The sequence below is a fragment of the Prunus persica genome, chromosome G7 (assembly GCF_000346465.2).
Source record: "Prunus persica cultivar Lovell chromosome G7, Prunus_persica_NCBIv2, whole genome shotgun sequence".
In the NCBI taxonomy this organism is placed as follows: domain Eukaryota; kingdom Viridiplantae; phylum Streptophyta; class Magnoliopsida; order Rosales; family Rosaceae; genus Prunus; species Prunus persica.
Genome location: NC_034015.1, coordinates 6,969,665 through 6,988,609, shown reverse-complemented (window position 1 = coordinate 6,988,609; position 18,945 = coordinate 6,969,665). Strand labels below are relative to the sequence as shown.

At 40.9% G+C, this 18,945-nt stretch overlaps 1 pseudogene; it reads right to left on the bottom strand.

Moving 5' to 3' along the window:
- Positions 472 to 12,554, bottom strand: LOC18769944 (annotated as a pseudogene).

Here is an 18,945-nt window from a genome sequence, read left to right as displayed (position 1 = left end):
CATGATTGCAAGTAATGAAATTCTTGAGTGCTGAACTTTCAACTTATAGAATGTGTCATCAAATTTCAAAATTAAAATTTGAATACCATGGGGGCATAATGTATTCATTTTTGTCCTATCTCTTTCTAATTGTTTTATATCTCTGCATTTAAAACCTACATTTGCTTTCGTGCAGTGCAGCTTCTCGTGAATCAATTGGAACCCTTAACTGAGCAGAAATTAATTAGTGGGTATTTACAACTTCCAGCAATCATCCCAGTAGGCTGAAGATGCGCTATCACAAGGGATGAAATTATTTTGATTAGTAACTTTGAGTAGTAATGAAAGATACGTAGGAGTATGAAATTTTGATGTTGTATTCGGCTAAAAAGTCGAAAAATTTGCAGCAGAGGGATCTTCAAGAACTGCTTATTTGAAGAGACAATTTAACATCAATCCTTGATAACTCTAAAAAATACATGAACTTATGCTTTAACCATCAGATCTGCTCAAACATTTGAATGATACACAAATGAAATCCAGTACATGAATTATAATACACTTCAACACACTTGGAATTGAAATGGGATTGTTTCTCAAGAATTGATGAGGTTTGAGATGTGGAATTGCAACTTGCTATTCCAAACTTAAGAACTAACTCTATATGCACATCCTCATAAAATTCTTCAGAACAGAACTCAACCTCCTCATCAATGTGCTGAAAATAGGGAAACAATATTAAACCAGAAAAACAATACTCATAGCTTATACTAAAATGGAAAGTGACAAATGTTGCCCAGTCTCAATACGAAATTTTGTCAACTGAAAAAAAAGAGGCAATATAGAAAACACTCTAGAGCTAAAGAGATGGATGCATGAACTTCTAAACACAATAAGTTACACCACATTGAAAGTGTTCATCCAATGCAGTAAATGTGAGAATCCTATCAGTAAAGAATGTGACCATGCTGACCAGTATTCCTATCAGTATAATTTAACAAAACAAAAACATGATCATATCACTAAAAACAGAAAAGTTCCTTCAATTCCTATATATCATTAGATGGAGATGCAAAATACATTAAAGAAACCTGTCAGAAACCCAGTTAAAGTAAATCCTAGCCTTCTAGAAATCCCTTCTTAATGATTTCCTTTGTGTGATTTGGCTTGCAAGAGGAAGTATTTTGTTCAACAAAAGAGAGGGGGTGAAGAAAACGATGTACAAATATAAGTGTATATTTCTCCCTCATATTTTAGAGCACCCATGGGTCTCCTTGTTTTAGGATCAAGACAGGAGCATTTTTGGAGTTGGGTTCCTGACATTCACTCTAAATTTTAACTTAGAATCTCATTTAGGGAGGAGCCGTTTGGAGATTCTCTAAAGAGATACCACATCAAAATTAGGTTATTTGTTTTGTTTTCGTCTACTATATCGCAATGATAGATTGTAAATTCTTGTCAAATCAAAGCTTAAACAATCTTCACACGTAATTTTTTTTTGTTCATATCATTAGAATCTAATTTGATCATGCTAACTCAATTTAATTCTTTCCTTAATATGACATAATATGGCATATTGTTTTTAGCAATAAGATTTACTTAATATAGAAGTTGGAGATGGCAACATATATATACTCACCTCTGTACTTCTCTGTGTTAACATCATATCTCTACTATCTCATTAGAATTCGGTCACCTACCTCGTTTCCCTGTATTCAAGAAAAAAGAATGTGTATCATTGAGATGCAATCAGGTTTGAAAAAGAAACACTTTAATTGTTCTATTATTGACTAAACACCAGTAAGCATTCAGGAGCATACCTTTTTTCGTGAATGTTCCCTATAGTGCTATTGAGGTCCCCCATCCACTCAGACTTTCCCAACTCTGTGTACACTTGAATTACAGAATGTGTGTTGACAACCTTCAAAGTAAATGTTCTTAAATATGGACATCTTATAACCTTCAATTCCATCAGAGATGGCAACTTCAAAGTATAAGCTTCAGTAGAAAAACAAATGAGGTTTGGTAGATCTTCAAGCGTCATGGAATTCAGTCGAGGAAATGTAATTTCCTGATCAGCACATTCAGTGTCTACTTTTGCAATAACGTCTTCAATCTTCTCACAATTCCCAACTTTTAAGTCCTTTAAACTGACAAGGAGCTTGGCTACAGTTGACAAGAACAAATATCGCAAACTGCCAGTGGGATACACTTAAGAATGTCAAGTTTCCGAAGCCTGTGATATGTTGTGAACCGCCCATTTCCCATACGTGCATTAAACTTGGCAATTCGTATAACGACAAGTAACACAACTTATTGAATGCTTCAACATTATGGTTTTCCACAGCCTTTGGTCCCTTGAGTTGGAAAACAACTTCCAATGACTCACAAGATAGTACACAAAGACGTTCTAGATTATCGTAATCATTTGAGTCTTGATCAAGATTTGTTGGTGTAACCTAGAAAATCAAACATCAATTGAGCAACTGTATATAATTTATATAATTTCAATATAGCAATATCATTGTCATTCTCAATTGTAGCTCTAGGGTAGAGGTTCATAGAAATAAATTGAAATGCTTACCTCTTGATTGACTGGACGTGGCAATATTTGAACAATATTTGTTCTTGAAGTAGGTTTGGTCATTGGGCCACATGAATAAGGTGTACATCCACAAGTTCCTGATGAAAATACCTTTGTCTTTATCTTTGTGATGAGCTGTTGAATCTTTCTCCAACGTTTTTATTTGTGGAATTACTGAAGCCAATGTCTTCAGTTTGTTGCATCTTTTCACAGACATAACTTTGGCGGCTGACCATAAAGTAGTAGAAGCATCAGGACAAAGACTCTCAAGAGTCGGAAGCAGGTCTGGGAAACAAAGTCATGCCCGTCTGATCCTCTTTTTCATTTTCATCTGTGGATCTGACTATAGTTTCCATTTTCTAGCATTTCGCTATGTTGAGCTCTTCAAGATTCACAAGTAGCCTGGCAATTGAATGTGGGAACAAATATTGGTGATCACGACCATAATTCATTTTTAAATGTCTGAAGTTTTGGAAGCCCTGGAATCCAAGCGGAATGTTCTTCCAAAGGTGTTGACATGGAGAATACCATATGTCCAATTTTCGTAAATGAAAAAATGCTGGCCCATCCGTAACCATATGGCCTATCCATAATAACCAAATGCTAGTTTCACTTCTAGATTTTGTAACCATAAAATGCACTTTGATGGAAATACCGCTCTTTCAAAGATTCTAGAAGTTCCTACCACATTTTCATCCTTGGGCGTTGTTACCTAAAAAGATTCATAATTATTAATATTTAAAGAAACATTTAATAACAAGCTGGGGGAATGTATAGAGGAATCTATGGAATGGATAATGATGATTTTCTTTGTGGTCTGCACGTGGGCCAATATTGGCTCAATTATTTATTTTTATTTTTTAATTTTTGGTAAACTAAATTCCTCATTTATTAGTTTTTAGGAAGAAAATGAGTTAAGTTCAGAATAGTTGTAAGGTTTAAGCCTAAAACAGTCAAACTAAATTGAGGCACAAACAATTAACAAAACAATTATACTATTCAAGCATCGAATTAATAAGTTATATAGCATCGAAATAATAACAAAACAATTATACTATTCTACATACCTCATGGTTGGAATGTAGCTTGTTGGCTTCGTAGAAATCAACGAATTCCACAGATAGATATTGGAGTATCAAATTTGTTAATTTAGGGAAAGCTATGATATCCGATGCCGTCTCATGTTCCCTCCACTCCTTTGAGACGATTTCTTTCATTTGGGAACAATCATAAACAAGTAAGCTTTGGAGTTGAACCAAGTTGCTTGCTACTGATAGAGAAAAGACATTTTAAAACAGGGCAATCATATAATCAAAGAGATCTTAAGTTGATAAAAGAGCTCTGTGGAAGTTGGTCGTGGCATATTGCTTTTAGCTTGGGCATCCCCTCGAGTTGGATTGATTTGATGAGAGGGAAGGCTGTTTGTTGAGTCCAACTTGCTCCATTTACAAGGTATTCTATCTCAGGGCAGCCCGAAATTGTTCAAATTTTGAAGTGTTGCAATCCCTCTTGGTCTAATTCATTGAGGACATACCTTAAATTCTTAATTTCACCCAGGATTAAATCTTCACATTTCTTAAATAAGAGTCGAACAATTTGAATATCCATAAATTCCGTTGCATCACTTTTAACAATATCCAACTTATTTTCGAATGCATAACAACCATTACTCGTTGATGGAAGTCTACCTCCAATAAACAATGGTTGAAACTTTCTGTTGGATATGTGGAATCTTATTGTTGTCTGGATTGTCAAGAAAAGTCTTTTGGAAAGAAGTTGAAATCGGGTATCTCTAAGACTAAAACCTTCAAATGATTAGACAAAGACATCACCTCAACAAGGCTTGCCATCCTCTTATCTTCGCTTTCTGCTGCTGATTGTTCCCATTTGCAAAAACTATTTTCCATATACAACCCTTCAAGACTAGATAAGCTCGATAAGAGACCATGTGGAATCTTCTCAAGACAATTACAATCCGTGATATCTAACAACCTTAAATGTTTAAGAAGTCCAATTTCCCTCGACAACTCTGAGATGTTAACTCAATTACGAAAGCTGAGGATCTCTAAATTTTCCAATCTTCCAATAACATAAGATATATTTGTTAAAAGACAACTGTGGGAGCAAATTTCCCTACGAGAATATTCGGTTCGAAAGATTCCCCTTTCTTCTTTGCCGCCTCTTTCTCCCTGCAAAATAGAACAAATACAGGGACCACACCCGGGGATTGTTGGCCAAGGGCCCTCCGATGCCTAAATTAGTTCAATTGAATCGTATAGGAAACAATAGCTAATAGGATACGGAGATATGTTTATAATATAAACCGGGTGGCCGGAGCCTTATGTAAGAGAGAGAAAGAGAGAGAGAGAGAGGAGGTAGCTAGGCTCTGTGAGAAAAGATCTCTATAGAGGTTTTAGCACTAGTTCAGACGTACCTTATCCTTGTGCGTGACCAAGTATTTATAGTGGCCTTGGAGAGGTTGGTGGGGTTGGTGTAGTTGGTGAGGTTGGTGGGGTTGGTGTAGTTGGTGAGGTTGGTGTGGTTGGTGTACTTGGTGAGGTTGGTGTGGTTGGTGAGGTTGGTGTATTTAGGGATTAGGGATTTAATCGAATCCCTAATTAAGGTGAGGATCAAGTAACCCCCAATTTGACTAGGTAATTCCCAATTAGGTTAGGTAACTCCTAATTAGGTCAAATAATTCCCAAATTGATTGGCCTAATCATTTGACCTAGGGTTTAGGTTTAATTTGGTTCCCACAAATGCCCCCCAGCTTCTGCATGTCGCGTGGTGGCGTGTAGGAGATGTAAACTGTCTGTTGGGCTGTAACTGGGCTTCCTTCGTGGATCTGGGCTCCCGAGCGGAGGAGGTGTTCGAATTGCTAATTTTATGAACTCCCATTTTGGAAAGGTTTTGAGATTCATTGTAGGTCAAGGGATTTTGCTCCTTATAAATGTAGGGCTCCTCCAATTTATTCTTCACATAAAAAATCCATTCTTCCAACTTCGCCAGTGAGAGAGAGAACTTTGGAGATTTTTTTTTAACGTGCTTGAGACTTTGCCCTCTCTGCACACCCAAGGTAATTTAACTTGGGCTGTTCATATTTTTCCCTTTTGTTTCGATTTTTGGCAGCTTGGACCATGCCTTCTAGCTGGTCATTGGAGTTGTGAGGCACTGAGCATGTTTGGTGATGCGTGTTCGCGGGTTGGAGCATAGCTAGGGACCTTGGGAGGCTGGTAGTTTTGAGGTTGTGCTCATTGGGCTCGAGCATGGAAGTCTGGAGGCTGGTGGGCTCGAGCAGGTGTGCGCTGGGCTTCGAACTGGCAGTCTGGAGGCACCAGACCTGGTGCGCGGAATGGGCTCACGCTAGGAGAGGCAGCACTGGGCTTGGCGAGACGTGGGCTCGTGCTAGGTGTGTTGAGCTGGAGCCCGTGCAAGGAGGTGTGGGCTTTTCACTTGGCGTGGGCTTGCGCATGCAGGCGCTGGAGCTAGAGGGCCAGAAGGGCTAGGCGGGCCTGGTGTGCTGCTCGGGCCTGTGGTGACTGCTGGGCTGGCTTCCTTTGGCTTGGGCTGATCCCAGTAGCTCAATTATTTTTTATTTTATCTTTTTAATTTTTGCTGCTGTCTTTTTTTTTTCCTTGTATTCTAACTTGTAGAATTTTTTCTTTTTGCAGCTCCCCGTTGACCTATCATGTCTTCTGGAGATGGTAGCAAGGCTCCAAGCTCTCAGGCGCCTTTGTATTTGTGGGGAGGTTCCGAGGTGCACGAGAAAAGGTTTGTGGCCACCCTACACCGGGTTATGAATGTAGGTCAACTCCAGAGGTGGCGAGCTGCTTATGCTTCTGCGATTCCTGACGATGTGCATGTCAAGTTGGTGAAGCCTTTGACTAACGCCGTGCCTTGCGTGGATGCGAACTTTCCAAATGCTAGAGTTATCACGTTCCATCCCTTTTACTTCTCCTTGGGTTTCAAGTTCCCGATGTCAAAGTTTTTCAAGGAGGTGTTTTGCGCCATGGGATGTGCTCCGAGTCAGTGTACTCCGAATATTTACCGGGCTGTCATATGTTTTGAAAATTTGAGCCGTTTCTTCATGCTGGAGCTGACGGTGCGGGAGTTCTTCTATTTTTTCGAAGTGAGGCACTTCGATGAGTATGCCCAAGTTCGCATTTACAAGGCCAAGCTGTTCGACAGTCTTAGTCAAGGAGATCACGCTTGGCATGACGATGTGTTAGAAGTCAGCGGACGGTGGGAAGGCGACGTTGGTGATGGCCCACTTGTTCCCATCACCTACTGCGATGGTATGTCTTTTTGCGGTTTTTGATCTACTCATTTTTATTTGAATTTCTTGAAGCGTGGCTAACTAACTTTTGTCTTCCGCTTGTAGTGAGTGACATCAGCAAGCAATTGGAGCTTGGACCGAATATGGCTAAGGTCCGTCGTGCTTTGAACATCCCTCTAGGGTTTCGCGAGTGGCGTTGGCTATTGAGTGAGTATCGGGAGGAAGACGGTGGTTTGCCCCCTGCCGAGGATGTCGAATGGTGGAAGCAGAACGGTCCTGACCCTGATGATTTACCTGCTAGGCAAGGGAAGTGCTTGGCTGAATCCACTTCAAAGAGAAAGGTTGCTGCCAAATCTTCGAGAGATGAAGCTACTTCTTCGCACGCAAAGAATGGGTCTCCATCGAGGAAGAAACCAAAGTCCCATTCTGCTGAGAAGACTCAAGTTCCTACTGTCGAGCTTGACAATCATGACCTACTTCATGAGATAGTTCCTTCTTGCTCTGCCGAGCCCCAAAGAGACGTAGATATTTCTCTTCAGAGTCCGAGTCGTCTACATCAGTCGGGCAATCGAAGCAGGAAGTCTGTTCATGATCCGGTTGTTGAGTCACGGGCAATCAAACTTGGAGTTGATTCAGCATCACTGACTCCTTTGGAGGTGAGGTTGGCTAAGACTAAGAAGATGAGAGAGTCGTCTGCTCGGGCGAAGGGTTCTTCTTTAGCATCGGCGGTTGATCCCAAGGTGAATAGGTCCTGCCCTGCAGGGGATACACGCGTGTCTGACCTGCTCAAGACAAATTTCCTATCAAACCCGTCCTCATGTGCTGAGTTGGTCGATCACATCCGTCAAGCTGGTGATCTTGACACTTTTTCGAGCCTTTCCTTAGAAAAGCAAAGGGAAGCAACATTCCATCTGATTCAAAAGGGATTGGTTTTTGCGGCTGAGATTATCCGGAACTCGTCTGCTGTTGGCCCTTCTTCTGCCCAGCTCAGCAAGCTGGAGAAGAAGAATGCTGAGTTGGGCTGCAAACTTTTTGTCGAGCAGGCCCGTTATGAGAAGAAGACGTCTGATTTGAGGGCGATGATAACTGAGCTGAAAAGCTCTCTTACAGAGAAGGATTCCGAGCTCAGCTCAGCTGCTGTTGACTTGGCTAGTCGAAAAGATGCCTTCTTTCATCTTGGGCGCAAAAATGCTGACGTCTCTCTTAACTATGACAAGCTCCTGGCCAAATTTCGTGCCTACTATAAGTCTGCTGGAAAATCCAAGTCTGAAGCCACCATAGATGCGTACAAGTTGGGCTACCTGCACTGTGCAAATGGGACTACTCCCTTTATGCGATTGACGATGTAGACATTGAGATGCTCTGTCTTGACTTATTTCATGCAGCAGCCAGAGAGGATGGAGCAGATGAGGATGCAATGGATGAGTTGATGACAGATGTCGCAGAGCAGGCGGATGGAGTTGCTGAAGGCGTAGCTGATCAGGCGGATGCCGAGGTGGCTGCGGATCAGAGGTCTCCTGCTGGCGTCTTGGAGTAAATGAAGACTAATTTATTGTTTTTTTTTTGGTTTAGAATAATTGGTCTTGTTTAACCATCTTCTTTTTGTTGAACTTGGCCGGTTGGTCTGCTTGTTATGAAAATTTCAGTTATATTTTCCAACTTCAATTTGCATACTTGACTTGTGAACTGCTTGAGTAACCAGCCTGTGGTTTGATTGCACATTTCCTTTTGGGGATTTGTGAGTGCTAGGGTCCCCCTTAAGGGACTCCGGGTGTGCTCTGCATGTCCCGTAGGATGGTTTCTCTTAGGAAGTTTGCGAGTGTCAGGGTCCCCCTTAAGGGACTCCGGACATGTTCTGCACATCCCGTAGGATGCCTTGATCGTTGTTCTGCGTCTCCCGAAAGACGCTTTTAGTCGTTGCCTTTCTTCTCCCTTAGGACGCTCCTTATGGGCAACTGTGTGTCTATCCTGCCTCCCTTAGGAAACAGATAGGAACCTGGATATTTCCCGCAGGAAGCAGGGAGACCTCCTTTTAAGAAATTTCTGGCGCGCCCTGCGTCTCCCTTAGGACTTTTTTTAGCGGCTTGCGTCTCCAAACGGACGCTTCTAGTCGTCGCCCTGCATCTCCCTTAGGACACTCCTTATGGGCAACTATGTGTCTATCCTGCCTCCCTTAGGAAACGGATAGGAACCTGGATATTTCCCGCATAGAGCATGAAGACCTCCTTTTAAGAAACTCCTGGCGCACCCTGCGTCTCCCTTAGGACGCTTTTTTAGCGGGCTGCGTCTCCAAACGGACGCTTCTAGTCGTCGCCCTGCGTCTCTCTTAGGATGCTCCTTATGGGCAACTGTGTGTCTATCCTGCCTCCCTTAGGAAACGGATAGGAACTTGGATATCTCCCATAGGAAATTCCTAGCACACCCTGCGTTTCCCTGAGGACGCTTCTTAGCGGGCTGCATCTCCAAACGGATGCTTTTAGTCGCCGCCCTGCGTCTCCCTTAGGACGCTCCTTATGTGCAACTGTTGTGTTTTGTAGACAGATGAGACATTTTGGAATGAGAAGTTGAACTTATATTGATATTCGTAAGATTACAGTCCTTTTATTCGAAAATGGAAAGAACTGGGTACAAAAATTTAGAACTTCTAGCAGCCGGGAGGAAGCATTACGGATAATACTTTTGGAAATGGTGAGCATTCTATTGTCGTGGTATTTCCTTTCCATCCACGGTATCCAGTGTGTAGCTTCCTCTGCCCCAGGCCCGGCTGATCACATAAGGGCCGTCTCAGTTGGGATTCATCTTTTTTGACCCTTGCCTTTGTGCAGTGATGAAAGCCTTCCTTAGCACGAGGTCGCCTGGTTGAAACTGTCTGACCTTGGCTCTTTTGTCGTAGTAAGACTTCAGTTGCTGCTAATATGAGGCGACCTGAATAATGGTCTTCTCACGCTCGCCCTTAAGTAAGTCAAGGTTGAGCCTCATCTGCTCGGAGTTCTAATCAACAATGCCCACCTAAAGGCTTATGGAGGGGACTGTGATGTGAGGGGGGATGATCGCTTCTGCCCCATAGGCGAAAGAGAATGGGGTTTCGCCAGTCGATCTTCGCTTGGTGGTGCGATAAGTCCATAGTACTCCGGGGAGTTCATCCACCCATTTCCCTTCAGCGCCTTCTAGCCTTTTCTTCAAGCAGTCCAATATGACTTTGTTAGACGCCTCGACCTACCCATTTCCTTGTGGATACCTCGGGGTAGAGAGGTGTTGCTTGATCTTGTATTTCGCAAAGAAGGTGGTGATCTGCTTGCCAATGAACTGCGAGCCATTGTCTGTAACCAACGACTGTGGGCAGCCAAACCGGCAAATGATGTTTTTCCAGATGAATCGCTCCACATCGGCTTCTTTAGTAGAGGATAGAGCTTCGGCCTCGATCCATTTAGTAAAGTAATCGGTGGCGACGATCATCATTTCTTTCTTTGCAGGTGCCGGTGGCAAAGGACCCACTAAGTCGATGGCCCATTACATGAATGGCCATGGACTGTTTTGCGGATGGTAGACTTCAGCAGGCAGGTTAGGGACCGGCTTGTATCGTTGGCAGGTTTTAGCAGTAGTTCTGACGTACCTCATCCTTGTGCGTGACCGAGTATTTATAGTGGCCTTGGAGAGGTTGGTGGGGTTGGTGTAGTTGGTGAGGTTGGTGGGGTTGGTGTAGTTGGTGAGGTTGGTGTGGTTGGTATAGTTGGTGAGGTTGGTGTGGTTGGTTTAGTTGGTGAGGTTGGTGTGGTTGGTGCATTTAGGGATTAGGGATTTAACCGAATCCCTAATTAAGGCGAGGATCAAGTAACCCCATCTTTGGCCACCCTTTCTTTTCAGCGTCACATCTTATTAGAAATCTATGTGGATCTCTTGAGGCAATTTGTATGGCAACATCACGAACTATGTCATGCATCTTGGTATGGTCTTTCAATTTGCTATCTAGCAACAAAAACCTTCTTTGAAGTTTGTCAACCAAATAATGCACTCTATTTCTTGCTTCTTCCACTGAATCAGTGTTACCAAAATACCCTCGACCCTATTCATATCTAACCAAATACTCAATTGGAATATCATAATCTTCAAGAAATAAAGGACAAAGCAAAAGGCAATTCTTCGCATCATCACTCTCCAATCTATCATAACTCCATTGTATGCTTGAATAAACTTTGTCATTCATCGAAGAGATGCTTCCATGAGCTAAAATTTGTAGCTGTTTGAGGGCATCATCTCATTCATACTTCCTCTTATTTTCTAGTGCTTTCGCAACAGTTAAAATAGCAATAGGTAAACCTGCACACTTCTTTGTGACTCGTTTGGCCAAATCAGGATAGTCCAAGGGTTTACCTATGATTTCACGGAAGAGTTCCCATGATTCCTTTGGTGTTAAAACTGGGATTGTAAAAATTTGTTGACTTTCCATTGCATTGCACACTTCCAAGTTTCGCGAGGTCAACAGAACTTTGCACTCTTTATGAGGTCCATAAGGAAGTCCAATAGCCTTAAAATCGAGCTCTGTCCACACATCATCTAATAGAATCAGGATCTTATTTATTTGCTTGAGTCTTAAGTAGAGCCTTAATGCTCTTCTAGTTTCGCTATCCTCCCTGTCATATGTAAATCCCAACTCGTCTGCAATTTCGGATTGAATCTTCCGAATGCTTTGGCTTTGGGACACAACTGCCATCACAACATTATCGGATACTTTCAATCCTGCCAATCTTATGATGATTTCTTTCACCACTGTGGTTTTATCCACACCCCCCATACCACAAATCCCAATTATTTTAACTTCTTCATTCTTCAAAACCTCTATCACGCTATTCACACATGTCATTTTGGATTTAAAATCCTTAAAACCTTCTTTGAATGTTGACCATATCATCGGTGAAGGTGCACGATGGGCAACATTATTATTGAATGTTCTTTCTTTTGGAGATGACGAATATCTTGTGTAATCTTAGTGGCTTTCCTACTTATGTTCCACTTGTAACATCCCGGTCCTAAATAAATTTTTAATTATTAATTTATTCAGGTACAAGACTATTTTGCACTGGAATATTTTATTAGTATAAAAGTTGACTTTTTGACCGGGGAGGAATTTGAAGATTTTGTTTACACCGTTGCGTAGACTGCATTGTAACGAGTTCATAAACACGTAGTGGGCCCGAATCCGAGTTGTAATGAGACAGACACGGTCAAAATTCAAGTAGGGTCAAAATTGTAATTTTGCAAAACTAGTTTTTAAAAAAGACCAATTTTCTCTCTCTCTCTCTCTCTCTCTCTCTCTCTCTCTCTCTCTCTCTCTCGCTCCCGGTCACGCGCAACCCTCCCCCACTGCACAGCTGGTTGGCTCTTTGAGCCACAGCCACCACCACCCTCAACCATCGGCCACGAGACTGGTCACGTTAGATCCGCTGTCGCCTCCTCTTCCTTTCCCTACCGTTCCCAGCCGCAGCCACTGCCCCTAGTCACCGGAAAAAGCAGAAAACGTGCTGGAATTTGTAGAAAATTTCCGATGCTCTTTTGAGCGTTTTCGACCACCATTTTTTATGAACCAGGTATGGATTTTAAACCTCTCGAGTTGTTTTTCCTGCTAGTTGCATTAGTTTTGAAATTTCCGCATTTTGGTAGTTCTTTAAGCAATGGAAGTTTGGCTGGTTTTTCACCTCCGATTCCGGCCACTTCCATCGACTTTTTGGGGTATGTCCAAGAACAAAAATGGCTCCATTTGATGTCCTGAACCTAGGGTAGGAAGTTTGGCCCTTGATTTTGAGATTTTCCGGCAAGTGGTATCGCTTTGGATACCCACGCACTGCCTGCGCGTGTTGAGGCTCGTGGGTGAGTTATTTTCTGTCCTAAAATGATCTCCTAGCTGTCAGGAGCGTGTAGGAATTCGCGGATCTCAATTCGGACAACGTTTGAGCCCCGATCGGATCTCGCATATTGTGCAATTTCCGGGTTCGATACATTTGAACCGTTGGATCGTAGTTATCCTCGTATATGTCAATCTAGATAATTCCAGGATCATGTAGAAATTGAAGGATCGTGAACCGGAGTCCCGGATACTCCGAAAAGGCCAGCCCTAGGGCTAGGGTTATAGAAACCTTCCAATCATGCGATCATGATCAATTCGACTGTCCGATCGACACCAAACTTTCAGGACATGTGTCCTAGGCATATTGGAACCTTTAGGGACTTTCAGATCGGAATTTTGAGGTCGTGGACCCGATGGGACCCGGCTTGACTTTTTGAGGACTTTATCGCTTTTAAGTCCCGAGGCACTTTTAGACCGCTTTAAACCTTGGGAAAAGCGGGCACACATAATTGGAAGCATATTCCACTATGCGAGGGTATATCTAAGGGTTATTTCAGTGTTTGGTATTAATACTTAAATGAAGCTGAGGAAACCCCTAAGAGTATGGGTATTTATTTATCTGTTTATTTACCACCTGTTTATATATTCATATAACTAATTGTGTTGTAAGATTGTAAATGTAGTATTTGAATGGTATGTTAATCAGTGAGCGATATGGTGAACAAACTAGTTAAGTATTTAATGTATATAGTCAGTAGTTGAAAAGGATGAATCATAGCACTTGGCTTTCATCAGATTGTGGCATATAAATGTATATATATTTTAAGAATAGTTAAGAAAAAGTTTATTGAAAGTTGATATAAATGAAGGGTTATGGTTTTCAAACCCACCACAAGGGTGCCCCTAGTTACTTTGAAACAGTTTGGTTATTTTGATAATGCCCCACGAGTTTCGGGGACGCCTGAACCGTGTGGTGCGAGGAATGCGGCTCAAATTGAAGTGTTATTGCTGAGACCTGCGAGGATTGCAGCTCAGATTGAAGTGGTCTCTCCGAGACCTGCGAGAATTGCGGCTCAGATTGAAGTGTTATCTCTGAGACCTGCGAGGATTGCGGCTCAGATTGAAGTGTTATTCTGACACCTGCGAGGAATGCGGGTCGGTTAACTTTATGTTTCCGAGACTTGTGAGGATGGAATTGACAGTATTAAAGGAATTGACGGATCAGAAATGGGGGTACGCCTAGGTGGAGAGAATTTAAGTTATGAGATGCTTTTAAACTAAATTAAGGATTTTATATGGTTATCATTATTTTCCTAAGCGTCACTTTTGTTTTACAAGCGATAGATGAAAATATATATGGATTCTAATTAAGTTGTTGATATATATATATATATATATATTTATTTATGGATTTTACGTGAGTTTGATACAAGGGTGTTCGGAGCTTATAAATCTTTAACTTACTTTATTTTATTTTATTATGTTTATTTATCTTTATCTTGCATTTATTTATATAGTATTAAATAGCTTATTTTATATAGCTTAAGCATTAAATAATCCAATAACACTCAGTCAGGTTCTTTTTTAATAACAATCACAATAACATTAATAAATAAATAAATAGCAAAATAACGTTCGAATCTGAAAATAACACTCAGGAATACAATAAAACACTATAACAAAAACTCATAATCAAAACATAATCAAAATAGTCCACAAATAGTCAAGCCTCGTTTATACGGTCGTCTAGCACTTCCCGAAGGTGAAACTACCTCAAAAGACTTGCGGTCAACCGATGGTCAAACTTTCTAAATTGGATCAATCGGGCCCACAGGACCCACGACCTCCGTTTTATGATCCAAAAAAATCCTAAGGGTTCCACAAGGTTTAGGATACACGTCCAACAAGTTTGGTCCAAATTGGACGGTTAGATCGCTCGCGATCACAAGATCGCACGATTATCGTTTAACGCAAACTTTAAGTTATTGTATCAACACATCCAGGGCTCCGATTCACGATCAGAGACTTCCTACATGATCCAAGGGATGTCTAGATCAACATAAATTGGAATGGGGTCGATCCAACTGTCCGAACATATCGAACTCAGATAACGCTTAATATGCGATATTCGATCGACGGTTAAACAATAACCAATTTCATATCCGAGCATATTGTCGTGCTCGTGACAATAAGAGGATCATTTTAGGGTTCAAGGACTGGCCACAAAGAGGCCCACGCACTGGCAGTGCGTGGCTGTCCATCTCAATTTTCGGTGATCGGAAAAACTCCAGTTCTTAGACCTACCCCAAAAAGTCGACAGAAGTGGCCGGAATTGGATGCTGACACCAACCAAAAATTCTATCGCTTATTTGACTACCAAAACGCATGACTTTCTCCTAAATAACACAACAAGCAGTTAGAACACCTCGATATGATGAGAAAGCATACCAAATTCAAAGAAAATGGAGGTCGAAGGTGTCCGGACGAGCTCCTTGAAAATTTGCTAAAAACAGGCATTTTTCTTAGCGATTTCTAGTGACGGCAGCGGTGCATCGAGTCTGGGATGAGGTGGGGCTGGAAGAGGAAGAGAAGGAGGTCACTTTGGGCCTGATCCCTTAGCCAACCGTGGCCAAATGTGGCTTTTGGTGGCAGCGGTGGCTCTTGGAAGCCACCTGCTGAACTGGAAAAAAAATGGGGGAGGAGATTCTGTCGCGAGAGAGAGAGAGAGAGAGAGAGAGAGAGAGAGAGAGAGAGAGAGAGAGGGAAAAAATTTCTGGGTTTTAAAACCCCTTTTTCAAATAATTACGATTTTGTCATTGGGTTTCTTTTGATCGTATCTTTTTCGTTACAACTCCGATTTGAGCCCACAATGTGTCTACGAACTCATCTCGACATGATTTACACAGTAGTACCCTTCGATTCTCCAAAATCGTTTCCCAACAAAAAGTCAACTTTCAACCTATTAAAATATTCTCTGGATAAAATTGTCTTTTCATTGAATATTTTATTAATTAAATATTTATTTAGGTTCAAGTTATTACAATCTACGCCTCTTATAAAAATTTCGTCGTTGAAATTTCGTACCTATCATTCAAAGGAATATGGGTACGGGGCCCGCAACCTCTCCTCGAGTTCCCAAGTAGCATCCTCCTCAACTTGACATGACTGGAACTCAACTTTCCATGTTTCCCGAAACTCCACAAGATGAAGCGATCCGAGGTTCACTCACATTCCAAAAGCTGGCCTTTAAAGCATGAATATCACCAAAATGCAAACTTAAACGCCGAGACTCTAGTACCTCTCCCGACATTTGTTCGCTGTTAAGGATAACACAAACTTCATTTTTTTCCAGAATTCCTATTGGCTCAGTTATCCCCATCAACCTATTATTTTCCCCTTTCTTTAGAATTGACAGAAAAAATGGAAATTATGTTTTTCTTTTTAGAGTAATGCCAGAAAGGATCCTTTTATCGATTTGTAATCATCATCCACCTCACCATGTTTATAAGCACTTTTACCCAACAAAGACATATTGAATTAAACCAATAAAACACCTGAAATTCTAATAATCGAATCTTATAGAATTTAAGTAGCATAAATTGACCGCATAAGATTTACACAATAATGACCCCAAGGCAACACGTACCAACACCAAACCTCACTCTCTGTGTGGGTATCGAGAGAAAGAGGGAAATTTTTGGTGAGAAGGGGGAATGTGAAATATTCACAAGGGACTGAAATTTTTTAGGGAAAAATCACTGTAGCGGTCAACTATAGGCTTTTGGCATCGGAGCTAATTGGCGCTTAAATTTATTTTTCGCCCAACAATTTTACACATCAGTATATTTCTATCATAGATGCTAAGTATAATCAATGGCATCGGTAGGAAAAACCAAATATTTGTGCTAATGCCTTTATATACTTTTAGTCTTATTATTTACAAAACCGATGCCTAATATACTAACAGCATCGGTATTTCATTTTCACCGATGCCTATGTAGTGTTGCGGAAAGTGAAATTTGGCATAGTGGAACCAAGGGAAGGAGACTATTCACTATTTGCAGTTATAAGAGTTTGAAGATTATTTACAATAGAAGCGATAGTTTAGTACCTCGCTCAAACCCTCTAAGGAGTAGACCTTCCACTCTCACCCTCTCCAAAAGGTGATATAATTTTCCGGGATGTGTTCAACGTTCCAATAAATTGATTTATTATTGCATGCGATCGGATGACTAGTGATAAGCTTTAGAAGTCCTTTTCTTTTTCGCTCTCTTTTCTTTTTGGTCAAATAGATTGCATGCTCACAGAAGCAAGGTAATCTTCACATTGAGTGTGGAAAGTTCATGCTTCAAGCAAAAGTTTCCTCTAAACGAATGGAAAGCTATTGAACCTACGCAACCTAGGTCATTGATTCACTTTCCTAGAAAGTCCTGTAAAACAATTGTTCTTGTGACCCTATATAGCGACTATTGAGTTTAATATTCATCCAACAATAAAGTAAATACAATTTAGTAAGTTCATATGACAATGACCATTGAATTGGATGATGCTATTCCATTGCATCCTTCGTTTTCAACTCAGATTCATAGGTTTTTGGCAAGTAAACCTAGTAAATGAAGTTATTTGAGCTTCAATGAGATGATTCTAATTTCCACTCCTGTTGATCGCAACCTAGTAAATGGATGATTCTAATTTCCACTCTTGTTGATCGCAACATTAGAGCCCACAAGTAATATAAACATAAAGCTAGCCTTTGATCCTATCACCCTATGAGATGATTACACTTGTCTTAATCTGACAATTACATCCTAGGCCACTTGGACTATGATCCAACAGCTCTCATTACAACCAGAAATCAAAACATATAAAATAAAATTCAAAACTTTGACTTTTAGATCCAAGGATTTCAGTTGAAGGGTTACACATCAACACTCCCTTCTAACCCTTTGACTGATTTCACACCAAGTAGATCTCTTAGATACACAAAACAATTCTTGGATAAAGCCTTGGTTAGAATGTCTGCGATCTGATCTTCTGTTTTGAAGTAGATTAGTTCAATCTCTTTTGCTTGAATAGCTTCTCTAATGAAGTGAAACTTTCGACTAATGTGTCTGGTTTTCTGGAGGAAAACTGGATTCTTTGCCATTGCTATGGCAGAGGTGTTATCACACAAAATTGGTGTGCCTTCCACTTGCTGCTCTCCAAAATCTTCAAGTACAAACCTTAGCCGTTTAGCTTGTGATGTTGCTTCAGCAGCACTAACATATTCTGCCTCTGCAGTGGACAAGGCCACTGTGTTCTGTTTAATTGATGCCCATGAGAACATACCAAATCCTAGTGTGAATGCATATCCTAAAGTACTTCTTCTATCATCTTCACTTCCTTCCCAATCACTGTCACAATACCCTATTAAGGTAGCTTTCTTCCCTTTTATAAATTCAATTCCAAAATCAAGTGTGCCCTGAATGTACTCAATACCCTCTTGGCTATTCCCATGTGTTTTCTAGTAGGATTATGCATGAATCTAGCAAGCAAGCTAGAGGCAAATATTATGTCTGGTCTTGTAGCTGTCAGATATAGCAGGATACCTACAATCTGTCTGTATTCGCTCTCATTTGCTGCCTCACTGCCATCTTCCTTGCACAGCCTCTCATTTGCAACTAGTGGAGTTACCACAGACTTGCAATCCTTCAATCCAAACTTTTCAATAACCTTCAAAGCATATATCTTCTTATGAAGAAAGATGTGTTTATCTGTTTGTACTACTCCCATGCCAAGAAAATGGTAGAGTAGTCCCAGATCAATCATTTCATAATGTTGCGTCATATCATTTTTGAACTCTTCAAGTAACTTTGGGCAGCTTCTAGTATAGACAATATCATCCACATAGAGTGAAACGATAAGAATACCTGAAGCTTCACTAGTTTTGACACAGAGTGTTGCTTCACTAGTACTTTTCTTGAATCCTGCCTTGTTGAAGTAAGAGTCTATCTTATCATACCAGGCTCTTGGGGCTTGCTTTAGTCCATACAAGGCCTTATTCAACTTATACACTATGATATCTTCATTTTCCTTCACAAAACCTTGTGGCTACTCAACATAAACCTCTTCCTTTAAAACTCCATTCACAAAAGCAGATTTTACATCCAGTTGGTATAGATTCCATTTCTTCTGTGCAGCAACTGCTATCAAGGTTCTAATAGTATCCAATCTTGCTACTGGGGCAAACGTCTCATTATAGTCTATTCCAGGCTTCTGAAAGTA